The 13508-nt window shown below is 39.9% G+C and overlaps 1 long non-coding RNA gene across 1 annotated transcript in view; it reads left to right on the plus strand.

The window, feature by feature from the left end:
* Window positions 1-2582: 2582 nt before the first annotated feature.
* The window catches only part of LOC119496530, a 48356-nt gene continuing 37430 nt past the window's right edge, over window positions 2583-13508 (plus strand). The window contains exon 1 of the long non-coding RNA XR_005208734.1: window positions 2583-3023. This is a non-coding gene — a long non-coding RNA (uncharacterized LOC119496530). The remainder of the gene's footprint in view (window positions 3024-13508) is intronic.

Below are 13508 nucleotides of genomic sequence, written 5' to 3' on the forward strand. Positions count from 1 at the left end.
GGTTTTGTCATGTCTGTCGTTCTTCATATTTTTTTGAGTGTTAGTCACGTTGGTCCACAGATGAAGCAGCTCAAATGTGAGAAAATGCTCATTTTGTTGATGAACTTCAGATTTCTTCTCTCAAAGGACAGTGAGAGAGTCTCTTTTCACTGACGTTAGCCATTCAGTGGCTTTCAGACGGGTTCCCTGCCCACTCACTCACCCCTGCCATGGCCTGCAGGGCCCGACAGGCCCAGCCAGAAACCCGTCCAGAACTGGCCCTCCGCTGCCAGAAAGAGCTGTTGTTGAATGTGAGGGGATTTGCATCCACCCAAAAAAGAGACTTCGACGCTTTTGTAGAATGAATATCTTTGCCTGCTCATCAAATTCTCTCTGTTAACAGCCCCCCCAACCCCCACCATCACCACCATACTCCGACAGCAATGCAGTGACGATCAGCGCTAAGGCCTGCAGAGACCAGAGTCCAACTGTCTCATGGTTGTCAGGCTGAAACAAAACTCTCAAAAACAGAGCTGACAGGTCACATAACGATGATGTCCTAGATACGGAGAAGACAATGAGTAAGAGATGTATGACACGGTACTATATATAGCAGACATTATCGCTCTCACTTAAGCGCATTTACAGCTCATTAATCTGAGCCACTGATGATTGACAGGTTGAGGCTGAATAGAAATGCACATACAGGCATACAAGTGTTGTGTACGTTCGACCGGTTAGGCTCATATAGCATATTTAATGTTCTATTAGCCTTTTTCATAAAGAATAGAATCACTGTTTTCAAGTCTACCATAAAACATTACTAGCGGGCATTTGGTATAAAATAGACTGACTTTGGAGGATAGCCACTTGATTTGAAGCCCGATATTGTCTTCAGTGGAATCACCTCAGGAAGGGATCTTTTAATGGCCAGTATGGACAGGAGGAACCATTGCAGCAACCACAAACACTTTTAATATACTAACTATACTTACCAAAATGAAGGTTATTCAAGTGTACTATTAGTATACTTCTTTTGAACTTAAAAGAGTTTCAGTTTACTTTATATGTACTTATCAGAGATATACTTAACAAAAGTATATATGTATACATACAGAAAAGTCTAAGTATACTTGGCTCATACTGACAAGTATACAGAAAAGTCTAAGTATACTTGGCTTATAGGCCTACTTACTTAATCTTTTGATCAAGATATACAAAAGTATAATTAAGTATTCATGCCTTATAGGCCGACAGAAAAGAATACTTGGCTTGTAGTTGTGCTTCCTTTTTGAAAGAGTAACCTATTAAATTGTGTGAGAGTTTATAAAAGGCTGTTTTGATATGAATTTACTTCATTCAGCAAGTTTTTGGATTATCCGATCACTATAGAGGCATGCATGAACCATACATTTTATTCTTTTTTTAAATCTCATCACAAATCATCAAGTCAAATAGCAAAAGCAGCAAGTCTCTTTATGTAATAAATAAATCATTGGTTAAGTACTATAAGTTAAAGTATACAAAGTATATGTTCATGAACTACAAAGCAGAGATGCTCACAAGTCACTTTTTTTCTTTTTGCAAGTCAAGTTTCAAGTCTTTGGACATGATGGGAGTATTGAGAAAGATTTAAAGAAATGTGAACCTATTCTTTAAAGTCTTCATGTCATGATGACCAATAATATAGGAATAACCTGCCATTGAATGACTACCTGAGTGAGTCACCTGTTTCTGGCATTTAAAGATAGATTTGCTTCTTTGACGTCTTACACTGTGTTAGATGAGTACTTTTTCTCATCAACTCTTATCTTCCATATAGCAGCAAATATGCATCCTGCATCAGTATCACACAGTAGCTTCCAGCCAGCAGTAGCAGCACATGTTGGATTTTGCAAGGACTCATGTTCAGTTTTAAGGATTAATTCAACTCTACTCAGGGGTGGAAACCAATTACATTTACTCTCGTTACTGTAACAAAGTTATTTTTGTGTACTTGTACTTTTTGAATACAGTACGGTATTTTAAAAAATCTGTAAATTCTATATATTGGTTAATTCCATCTATCACAAGTATTGTAGGCATACTTTACATTTCAATTTACAGAGTAAAAACAAAAGTCACATGAAAAAGTCCAGATAAACTGTGTGAGAATGGAGCGGAAGAAAGGAGATAAATCATCAGCTGCAGCAGAGAACAAGCTGCAGGTGTGTCTGCAGCAGCAGGAGGGCAGAGATCCATCCAAGAACGTATATTAACAAGAAGTGAAAGTCAATTGTTCCTTCCATTGCAACATCAGCGCCCAGCAGCAGAGCTACGCTTCCGCCATTTTGGACTGAAAGTGACTACCGGACGCCAGTAAAACGTCCGCCTAAAAAGTGCCATACAAAAGTTAAATAAAATTATTTCTATTCTATTGTCATATTCTATCAAAATGGTCTGTGATGAAAAATAAAATATTATAAATATAATAAGCGTTTTCGGAACAAAAATGGTGGCAGCGGCTGTTAGATAAACACCAGAGTTTCCTCTCTTTCAGAGAGGTGACACACCGAAGTGATAAATGTTTTCCCACCGCCGCCGAGTTCACGGTCAGGGGCCACTTCAACCACAATCAAATGACAGGGTGTGGTTATAATTAGCATTACTGTACATCGGCATAGTAAAACATGTCGCATGTATCTTAATCAATGACCGATTTAATGCACCGCACCCAGCGAGCACACAATGTTCGTGACCTGCACAGTAGCCTACAGGCTGGGTCTGGCTAACAAGCTAACATGCTAACATGCTCATCCTCCAGGTGATCTCTGCGTCCACTGAGGAACTTCTACCTTCATGAGATGAATGAGGACTTTCTGCTGTTTTACACTGTTAATCCCTGATGTGACGGTGGACTGGCCAAGTGGACTGGTCATACTGGGACAAGGAGGCCGAGTGGACTCCTTGTCTGCATTGAAAATGAATCAGTAGAGGAGTTGAACTTGGATCAAACTGTGGAGGACGTCGCTGTGCTAAAGACTCACAGATCCAGGTTCAGGCAGGTGAGTAACTGGACAACAACATTAGATGGTAAAACCTGTGCAGTCTCTCCTTTGCTGTGGTTGTGGCTGCAACCTATTGAGTTTTTATTGTTTACATGTCCACGTTGTCTCCTTTGGTGATGTTTTATTCTACTGTTGATTCTAAAAGAAGTTTCAGGTGCCGTGGTGTCCATAGCTAGCTTTATTTATTGTCCATCATTTAGTTGTGTCTCTTTTCTGGTTCATTCTTGTGAGGCTTATTGCTGATGTTGTTCCTTCTTTAAAAGTCACAAGAATGCAGGAAACAAAGTCTCTGACACTCTAATTGTTGTGGGGGAGAACCCTGAAACCCCCCACTTTGGTTTTGAAGTCCTCCCTATTTTTGAGGTCTCAAGGTTGGTAAGTATGCCTTTGAGTATCCATTTAGGACCACAATACAGTATTTAGTACTGTACTGTTCTGTGCAGCGCTAATCAGGGCTAGACCTGGGCATTTGTCTGAGTGTATGAGTGACAATGAGCATGAAATTCCTATCACCAGAGGCTATTATCATCAATACATGGCCTAAAAACACTCGAACAAACAAAGTCAGGCTTAGTGTTACACCATCACAGCCGTCATCTTTACCAGCAGCCAGCAGGAATGCTTTTACTTACTATCTCGTACATGTTTATACCTGGTGGTGTTTCTAGTCTTCGTCTTAATTTAAAGCACGACTTTACTTAATCTCTTCTTAAGAAGCCTTCTCATTTGTGGTTTGCTGTAAAGAAGTCCGATTGATGTAACAACGGCGCCGAAGGGCCTAAATCTCAGGTCCTTAATTTGAGATGCAGCATCAGACCAAATAGCCCTCTTAATTTGAGGGAGCTTTGATTTTAAAGTTTGAAGAGTGAAGTTGTGAAAGACTCTCCCCGCAGTAGCCAGCTGGCAGCGGGCGATAGCTGAAGCCGACCGCAGATTGAATCCCCACAGTATGTGCCAGTGAATGTCTTTATAATAACCTGTTTACCTTTGAGGAGAAGCTTAGACACTTGTCATTCATCCTCCAGGTCCACGTCCCTCCTGCTTGTCTGAGGGCTCAGTTGATCTCTAATGGCTTTTCCACTGTCTGCGAGGTTTCTCTCCTTTTCCCCTCTCTATTGCTATGAAGAATTTTTTCCAGATGAAAGTTTTTATGGAATAAGCGGAAACCGTTTGGAAGGGGGGCTGGACAAAACCGACTGGGTCCAGTCCGCTGGTGGGGAGCGGCGACTGCGGCCAAGCTCACGTACTGTTTCAATCTACAATGTGGCTTAGTCTCAGTAATAATAACATGTCATCATTATATTCTTTCTTATTTAAGGAGTGTGGGATAACACTGAGCAGAAATCCCCCCCACATCAAGCCAGGCTTGTAAACAAATTCCAGAGGAGTGAGTTTGTGCAAACAGTAAGGAAACATTCATCATGCATGTTAACAGCCATGAGGGAGATAAAGAGGCAGAGGGAAAGTCAGCTGCAGGTCACAGACAGATGGACCTACAGCACACTACTGTTCTTAGTAAAACAACATCATCAGGATCGCTCTGGGCCTCCAGACAACAACCTGCCTCAAGCAGTGAACTCCTACATCAGCAGATACATCCCAGGCTATTCAGGAAGGCTGATGGATCTGTCTGAGATTACCGGCTGGCTGATATTGGCCTTGTATTGACAATAAGGTTGCATTCACTATACCAGACTGCATGGATATATTAGTACCGGGCTTGTTTCATCCTTAAATTCACTGACAGTAGTTGTCACCTTCGGGCCTTCAGGCTGTGAAATCGAAAAGCTACAACAGTCACTGGTGGGGAAAACGTCTATAATATCCTGCTCAAGTTAAAGCTGCACCAACCAATATTTTGATATGGGGTTAAATGTTATGTTAAAAGGTGTCACTAGCAGTGACAATTACAAACTCAGATAAGTATCAGCTGACTACAGTCTCCATCAGTATTAGCATCAACATATACTTAAAGCACGAAAAGGAAAAGTACTCATTACGCAGAATAATATATATGATATTGTATTCTAATGATTGATGCATTAAAGTGTTCATCACTTCCATGTTGCAGCTGGTAAATGTGGAGGTCTTTTTAATGACTTTATATACAGCTGGGTAGTTTAATCTATTGTAATACATCATCATTTATTAGTTCATTTTATTACACGGCTGTGTTGAATACTCAATTCTGATTGGTCAATCACGGCGTTCCGCGGTCTGTAATTTCTTTATAACAGATCGTTTTTATGTATAGCAGGCATTTGCTATGGGCGCAGTTCTGATTTCGGACTCTGGCGGACCGTTTTTGTGTTAAAAATATTGATTTCTTCAGTAAGTAGCCGTGTAATAAGCGGGGTAATGTACAGCTATGCGAAAGAATCCCCGTCGGGGCGATGAGAGTCCACAGTGCAGCATTGCCCTGTCAGGGATTCTTTCACAACAATGAGTGGCCCGCTGTACATTATCCCTTACATATTTTGTATTAATAACCTGAATCTGCAAAGTATGTAGAGTTATTAAAATTATTAAACTTAGTTGTTTAAGACAGGGAAAAAGACAGTATCGGATTGGTATCGGCAGATACTGAAGGTTGCGGTATCTGTATCGGACATTAAAAAGTAATATTCATCCCTAATCAAAAGGCCACAATAAAAAGAGGCTCAGTTCCAGGAGAAAATGTTAAGTCACTTCCACAGTAAGTACTTAAAAACAGTGAACAATATTTATTCCAGTAGATTTGGAGCAAATATGAGCCAACCTGGGAAAGTTTTGTAGCAAAAGGTGTGTCAAAAAAAGGTAATGCAAGACAAGTCAGTTTAGTCTTGACCTGCTACTGGAAACACAGAAGAAACCAGACACTGGAAGAGATACATAGACATAGTGGGTCAACAGCAGGTGTTAATGGGAGCGACGGTGAGCTGATGGATGTTGTTGCTGATGTTTAAAGATTGATTGACTTCTGTAAAAGAACACCTCAGCTGACGGCGTCAACAGGGAGGAAATACAGAGCTTAGTGATTCATGGATCATGGAGGTGGAAAAGAAAAAAAGAATTGTGAGTACAGACAAAATGTAGCGGATCATAAAAGAGGTGTTTGTGTAGAGAGACAGACAGAGAGAGAGAAGGTGAGAGAGTGCAGGGAGGGAAGATGATCCTCTCTTCACAGAGATTAGTGTCATTGAGGTGAGCAGGTTTATCTTATGTAAGTCTCAGAACCTGCAGGACAGATGCACATCCTCTCTCTCTCTCTCAGCAACTGGGCCAGAGAGACAGAGACGGGGAGAGAAAGTCCATCCTCAGTCCATCCTAATAAACCATGTATGTTAAAAAAAAATCATTCTCTACACATTTTGATCCTGTTTGTATGCAAATTGGATCTGACGATGTCACATGTCTGGGAAACTGAGGATGAGACATAACAGAGAAAATCATTTCCTACATGGACATGAACATCACTCAGCTGGATGATTACTCTCAGATTGGCAGTCATAGAAATTGTTTTCATTTTACCAGAGTTGTAATAACTTCTGTTTTCTCTAAAAGGAATCTATAAAGAAGACACATACATGTCAGAGGAAACTCTGAAGTCTGACGCCGTTTGTATTGTAGTGAATAGGCATTTGGATTCATGTTTTCATGCTAAGTTTTGCCTGATAAGGATTTGAATTATTATATTCTGTATTGTTAAGGGGTTGATGGCTCCCCAGTGTACCTTTTCAGTTCCATGTAACCAGACCACCTAAATATAGATATTGATAATATACTGTATTTAAATATATAAGGGCTGTCAATCGATTAAGTTATTTAATTGCATGATGGTCTATAGTTAATCACAACTGATCGCAAATTAATTGCCCATTTTTTATCTGTTAAAGAGAGATTTGTCAAGTATCTAATACTCTTATCAACATGGGAGTGGGCAAATATGCTTGCTTTATGTATGTATATATTTGTTATTGAAAATCAATTAACAACACAAAACAATGACAGATATTGTCCAGAAACCCTCACAGGTACTGCATTTAGCATAAAACAATATGCTCAAATCATAACATGGCAAACTGCAGCCCAACAGGCAACAACAGCTGTCAGTGAGTCAGTGTGCTGACTTGACTATGACTTGCCCCAAACTGCATGTGATTATCATAAAGTGGGCATGTCTGTAAAGGGGAGACTCGTGGGTACCCAGAGAACCCATTTACATTCACATATCTTGAGGTCAGAGGTCAAGGGACCCCTTTGAAAATGACCATGCCAGTTTTTCCTCACCAAAATTTTGCATAAGTTTGGAGCGTTATTTAACCTCCTCCGACAAGCTAGTATGAATGATTGGAACCGATGGATTCATCAGGTTTTCTTGTTTCATATGATAACAGTATCATCACTCTAGCTTTAAAACTGAGTTCGCTACAACTTAAAAATCGCAAGTTGCGTTAATGTGTTAAAGAAATTAGTGCCGTTAAAAATAATTTGTGTTAACGCATTATTATCACGTTAACTTTGACAGCCCAAGAATACATTATTCTAAAAATTAAGCAAAACATTTAATATATTTTTTTCGTTTATCTGTTTTCAGTCATTTAAATTATGAAATAAAAGGAATAGACATTACTTTATTTTTGACTTTGCGTAAAAACAATTATTATAGCCTTACACATTAAAATTAAACATTTTTTTATGAGACATATTGTTGTATTTTCTCTGCATAAGAGGCAATGGCAATTAATCGGTTAATGATTAGGAGTAACAGTTACATTACATGATACGCTTTGGAGCTACACAGAATCTGCATTTATTTAAAGCGAATAATCCTTTCAATGGTGTAAAATTATTTCAGTTTCACTTCTGTCAATTTCTGAAGATAGAAAAAAAATCACGATTATTTAATTATTATATTATAATTACAAATAATATTATAAATAAAATAAAAAATAATATAAAAAATAATGTTTTGAATAATTATTTAATTTAATTATGTTATCTATAAATGTATGGAATGAGTCACATGAGACATTCTTTCATCTGTTTTAACAAAAATAATTTTAGTTGCTCCTCTGTTTTGAAAATACTTTGGTATTATTATGTTTTCTATTGTAGCAGTGCTGTTTGTGTGGAGTATTATGTGTGTTCAGAGCTCATGTTGCCAGTGTGTTTTGTGTTGTTGAGCAGGCAGTTGTTGACACAGGTCTCTCATATGATACCTGCATGTGTTGGGCGGTCTGTGTTAACCATTGTTGACAAGAGAGTATAAAATGACTCCCTTTCACACAGCCAGAGTAAACAACATCACACCCACATCAGCACAATAGATGCATGGACGGGTGTGCATCTGTGCATGACCGGTGTGTTTGTGTGTTTATGTGGAAGAGAATTAGGGATAGAGAGAAGGGGGGTGGCAGGTACAGTGGATCAGGTTTTAGTTTTACAGTAAAACATGTCAGATATCTGACAACTTTGTGATTGTAATTCCTTCCTGTCATATCACCAGTTTGACGTCCACCACAGAATAAGTCAATGCTGAGCTAAAACGAAATTGACGTGGAGGGATCCTGCATTGTGATTTGTGGTGTGAGAAGATGTGCTGCTGGCGGGGAGCCGACTTTCTTTGTCTGCAGGAATAAGACCTGCAGATATCATGAAAATGCTTGAATGGAAAGTGTAAACTCATTAAAGATAGTCTGAAATCCCACAGAGCGTGCACGGACAAATCGATGTGAATAGTGGTGAAGCTGTGTTCGTAATACTGCATTCTAAATTAAGATTATTATTTTTTAGGGATTTTTGGCCTTTATTTGATAGGACAGAGGATAGACTGGAAAGGGGGAGAGAGAGGGGACGACTGCGGTAAGGACTCAGCCTTGGTTTATGGGTGCATGCTCTACCAGGTGAGTTACCGCTGCGCCCACTGCATACTAAATTAACAATCAAGTATGCCATTATCAGCACACTGAAGTATACTCAAGCAATACGTCTTCACTGCATCACAACTGTATCGATTACAACATTACCGGTTCGAGCTACCGTTGAATGAAAGTTGTTTATCACAATGTTAATCATTACTTCTTCCACTCAATGTAATATTTTCCAGTATTATTTTAAGGCAAATTAATATTATTAAATATTTTAGTGTTAAATATTTTTTCTACAGTACATTCATGTTTTTCCTCTTAACTGTACCTTAACGTCACTCGTCCAGGGCCGGGTCTATGTACAGGCAATCTAGGCACATGCCTAGAGCCTCCTTGCCATTAGGGGGCCCAGACAGAGGGGTAAAGAACATCAACTGCCTACATAATGAAAATATTTTAGAATATGTGTTAAATTTAACATTATTTAATGTAGGCTACATTAAAAATATTTATGGAAGAAAACTATAACATATATAGATTATATGAAGACATCGGACTGACTTGTATGCAAACTATTGGTAGGCGCTACAATTTACTGATGTTCCATAAACGTCTCACTTGCAGGCTATTGCTACTGTCCAGCGACTCCACATTGCAGCCAACCGCAACACAAGGCTACTGTTTCAAAAATCAAAGAATACATTTATTATCAGAGCACTCATATAAGAATGTAGCACTAGTGAAGCGCTAAATATATTTTTAATTTATGAAGGATTCTCTGTCAAAATCAGCAGGGGGTGTAGAAACAGCTGTTGCGGCATGTCATGAGCTACAGCTGGCTAGCAGCTACTAGCAGGAGTTTATTCCTGTTTCCACAGTAACGTAAGATGGCTCTGCATCATTATATTCAACTGCAGTCATCTTTTCTCGCAGCTACAGTAGGCTATTTTGTAAATCCACAGATGCTTTCTGTGGTGTCTATGATTGTGATTGTTTGTTCGTGTTTGTCATAAACTTGTATGCATTTCATTTGTTCATTCTCAATTCACAGAATTAATGGTGCTTGTTATATAAAGCTAAACATTCAATAATGTGCATTTCTAATATGAAGCATATTAGCCCGGGATCATTGATTCTCGTTTTTCTTTTTGTTGCGTCAAAGTTCATTTGAACCTGCTATAAAGAATCAAAACGTGCATGTAGGGGGGAGCCTAGTGGAATTTATCCATTTAATCTGGTTCTGTGGAATAATGTCTACCTAAGCAGAGAATGAAGTCACTCTCCCACTGTGTGTGTTGTAATCTGAGCTTCTCCGTGCTTTGTTGACATAGCCAGGCTGGCCACACATGCTTATAGTACATGTGCGCGTGCCCCACTGGGATAGCTCATGGCCGCCGCTCTGCACTGCGCTCATACGGCGGTTACAGCTGATAACACCATCCCAGAAGCGTAGCACCCACCCTCCGGTTCCCCCCAGGTTAACACTGTTAGCTCTGTCAGCACTGTTGCCATTGTTTGCACTGTTAGTGCTGTTAGCACCATTAGCTGCGAGCCACCGGCTCAGCTGCCGCCATGTTAAGAGCTGTGTAGAGGCAATAGAAATGCTCAGAATCTCGGATTTAGCAACCTTAAACATGGTATTATTTTAGAGGTACATGGGAAATAATTCATTTTTTCAGTCCAACTGAAATACAATTACATAAAAAAATTCTCAGCGTACACATCTGCCCTGTAAATCACTTGTCCTGTGTTCTCCTTTGAGGAAATAAATCAAAAAAGAAATTTTATATTTTTTGGCTTTTATGATGGCGTCCTCTGGTTTTGAATAAATTTGACAAAACGCTGCTCTGGTATGTGTCTACGTAGATGGAGACCTTATGTTGATACACCCAATCAGATCAAAGCAGTAACGTCAGCGTTACATAGGCAGATGGTCACAATGACTAAAAGCCAGACAGCAGCCTGCTACAGAAGAGACACAGACTCTGAAGAGCAACCACGTTAGCTTAAAATCTCAGAATCTAACTTGCAAACATGAACACAGGCCTTGTCTTCCACCTTAGCTTGTTGTACACGCCACCAAATATCCATTAACTAGGGACAAGAGATAGCTGTAAGCATGGCTGTAGACCGAGTCAACCTCAGGGTGGCGCTAGAGGAGAAGTCAGGGGATCACCAAAGTCAGTATGCTTCATCCTCTGGGCACCATGAATGTCATGGCAATCCATCCAAAAGTTGTGTAAATATTTCAATCTGTACCAAAGTGGTGGACCAACAGACCGACATGGCCTTCCATACAACCACAACACTAAACACTGAATTCAAAGCCTTTGGTTTGAACTGAAATGGCTCCTCAGATTGTTTCCATGTTCCGGCAGAAGCAGGCAGAGCTGAGATATTTAATGTTTATCTCAAGTTATTTTATTCCATATTATTGGCATTTTACGGCCTTGGTTCCTGTGGGCACTGAACATCAAGTCAAGAAAACCCTTGGTGACTGGCTGTCATGTATCATCCTGATTGCTGCTGTGGCTCTTTGACCCCCGTTTTGTAACTGTCTTTCCCCTGAAACAGATGACATCCTTGGCCCTGACGCAAGCCATTGCTTTGAATAGAGCAGCTGCTTTATATGAATGTGCATTCTTCAGACCACTAATTGTAGCCTTACAACGTTTTATTTATATACTCGACTGCAATGTCCCAAATTCTGATAACATATACCATATTCTCCTTAGAAAACCTTGTTGGGGATTTGGAAGCTATTTTAGGCTTTGAAAAAAGTTTTTCAAAACATATGTCTTAAAATAGCCTTATATTTACAACAGGAGCAAAACACAACTGCGTGATAATCCACGTAGTGTTTGCCAGGTAAACCGCAATATTCTCCTCTCAGAGACAAACCATTTTAGGCTGGCTCATCAGCTGCTGAGGTAATAGGACCCAGATGGTAGAGCTGATATAAAAGCAAGGTAATTTCATACAAGGGCACTGTGAAAGGACTAGACACTTCTCCTAAAACCAGACCGAGATAAGGCTATCCTATGTCTCCCCAACGAGACGATCCTCGTAAACTTGTATCATTTCCTTAAAAAGAAATTTCATTACTTTCCAATTAAATGTGATTGGTAGGAGGAGAGTCTTGCGAGCGAGGAGAAATACCGAGAACCCCCCTGGCAGGAGAGATTGATTTTCTTTTGAAAGCTTCACAATGCAACTAGATGAGGTTGCCTGAGATTGAGCGCAGATTTGATTATTACTGTTAAATGTAATTCTTACACGCAGGCACACACAAACGCTAGAACGTGCACACAAAGAGCGATGTTCCATACCTTATATGAGATGCAGGTTTGTGTACACCTGTAAGAGTTTGGCGGAGTGTCACCAACATGCAAACTAAACCTGTTGATTATGAAAAGAAAAAGTCCTTTTTCTTTGAATCACACTGTCATATTTGCAAGGACACACTTCAACTAGTATTGACTAGTATTGGTTTGTTGAAGGCCCTGATGAAAGAAATAAAATAATTGTAAAAAAGGCTAGTTACTTTCCTTTCCAAGAGTGACATGAGAAGATTGATATCATTCTCAGTAGGGATGCTAATTTTGATTTTTTCCCTAGCCAATAACCGACCCTCGTTAACCGATTATTAACCGTTAACTGACAACATTAGTGCGTGGCATGCAGCGGTGCTACTGTTAGTGCCTAACAAGCTGCAACGAAAGGCCGATCCACAGGTTAAATCCATAATTTATCACCAGCTGCAGTGTACGCGCAACACAGACAATTCAGTCCCATATTCACCCATCCCCCCGGGAGAGTTTCTGTAGCAGCCATGACGCTGCATGTATTATCCCAGTAAGTCTCCACCGCATCATTTCATCAGATTCACACAAGTTCATGCCAGAGGGGCGAATTATTCAGTTTTCTTTCCTGAGGATTAAAAGTCAAATTAAAAGTAGGCCTATTTAACATGAAGATGCTGTTGCAGTGTAATTATTATTTTGTTATTTTCATTCTCTAAAAGTCACCAGGAAATGCAGGAAAAAAAGTCTCTGAAACTCAAATTTTCCTTGGGGAGGACCCGCAGACCCCCTGCTTTGGTTTTGAAATCCTCCCTATTTTTGATGTCTCAAGGTTGCCACATATAATAATAATAATAATAATATATTAGATTTATATAGCGCTTTTTAGTGATCTCAAAGACGCTTATGGACACATATGGACAGGCTAGCTGTTTCCCACTGCCTTATGCCAAGCTAGGCTAAACGTGACCTGACGGTCTTCAAACTTAACGCACTGATGTGCCACAGTAGAAAACGCACAGTTGTAAATAATAAAACTATTGATAGCTAAATTGGATTTAGCTTCTTTGGTTTCAGGGTCACGGTATTGTTGTCACACTGTCATGTCTTACTGGGTCACTATACACCGATCAGCCATAACATTAGGTCAGCATGGGCACCCTGACCGGTCTGCGGCTACGCAGCCCCATACGCAACAAACTGATGCACTGTGTGTTCTGACACCTTTCTATCCGAACCAGCATTAACTTTTTCAGCAGTTTGAGCTCCAGTAGCTCTTCTATTGGATTGGACAACACGGCCAGCCTTTGCTCCCCACGTGCATCAATGAG

This window comes from Sebastes umbrosus, chromosome 11 (assembly GCF_015220745.1).
Source record: "Sebastes umbrosus isolate fSebUmb1 chromosome 11, fSebUmb1.pri, whole genome shotgun sequence".
Classification (NCBI taxonomy): Eukaryota; Metazoa; Chordata; class Actinopteri; order Perciformes; family Sebastidae; genus Sebastes; species Sebastes umbrosus.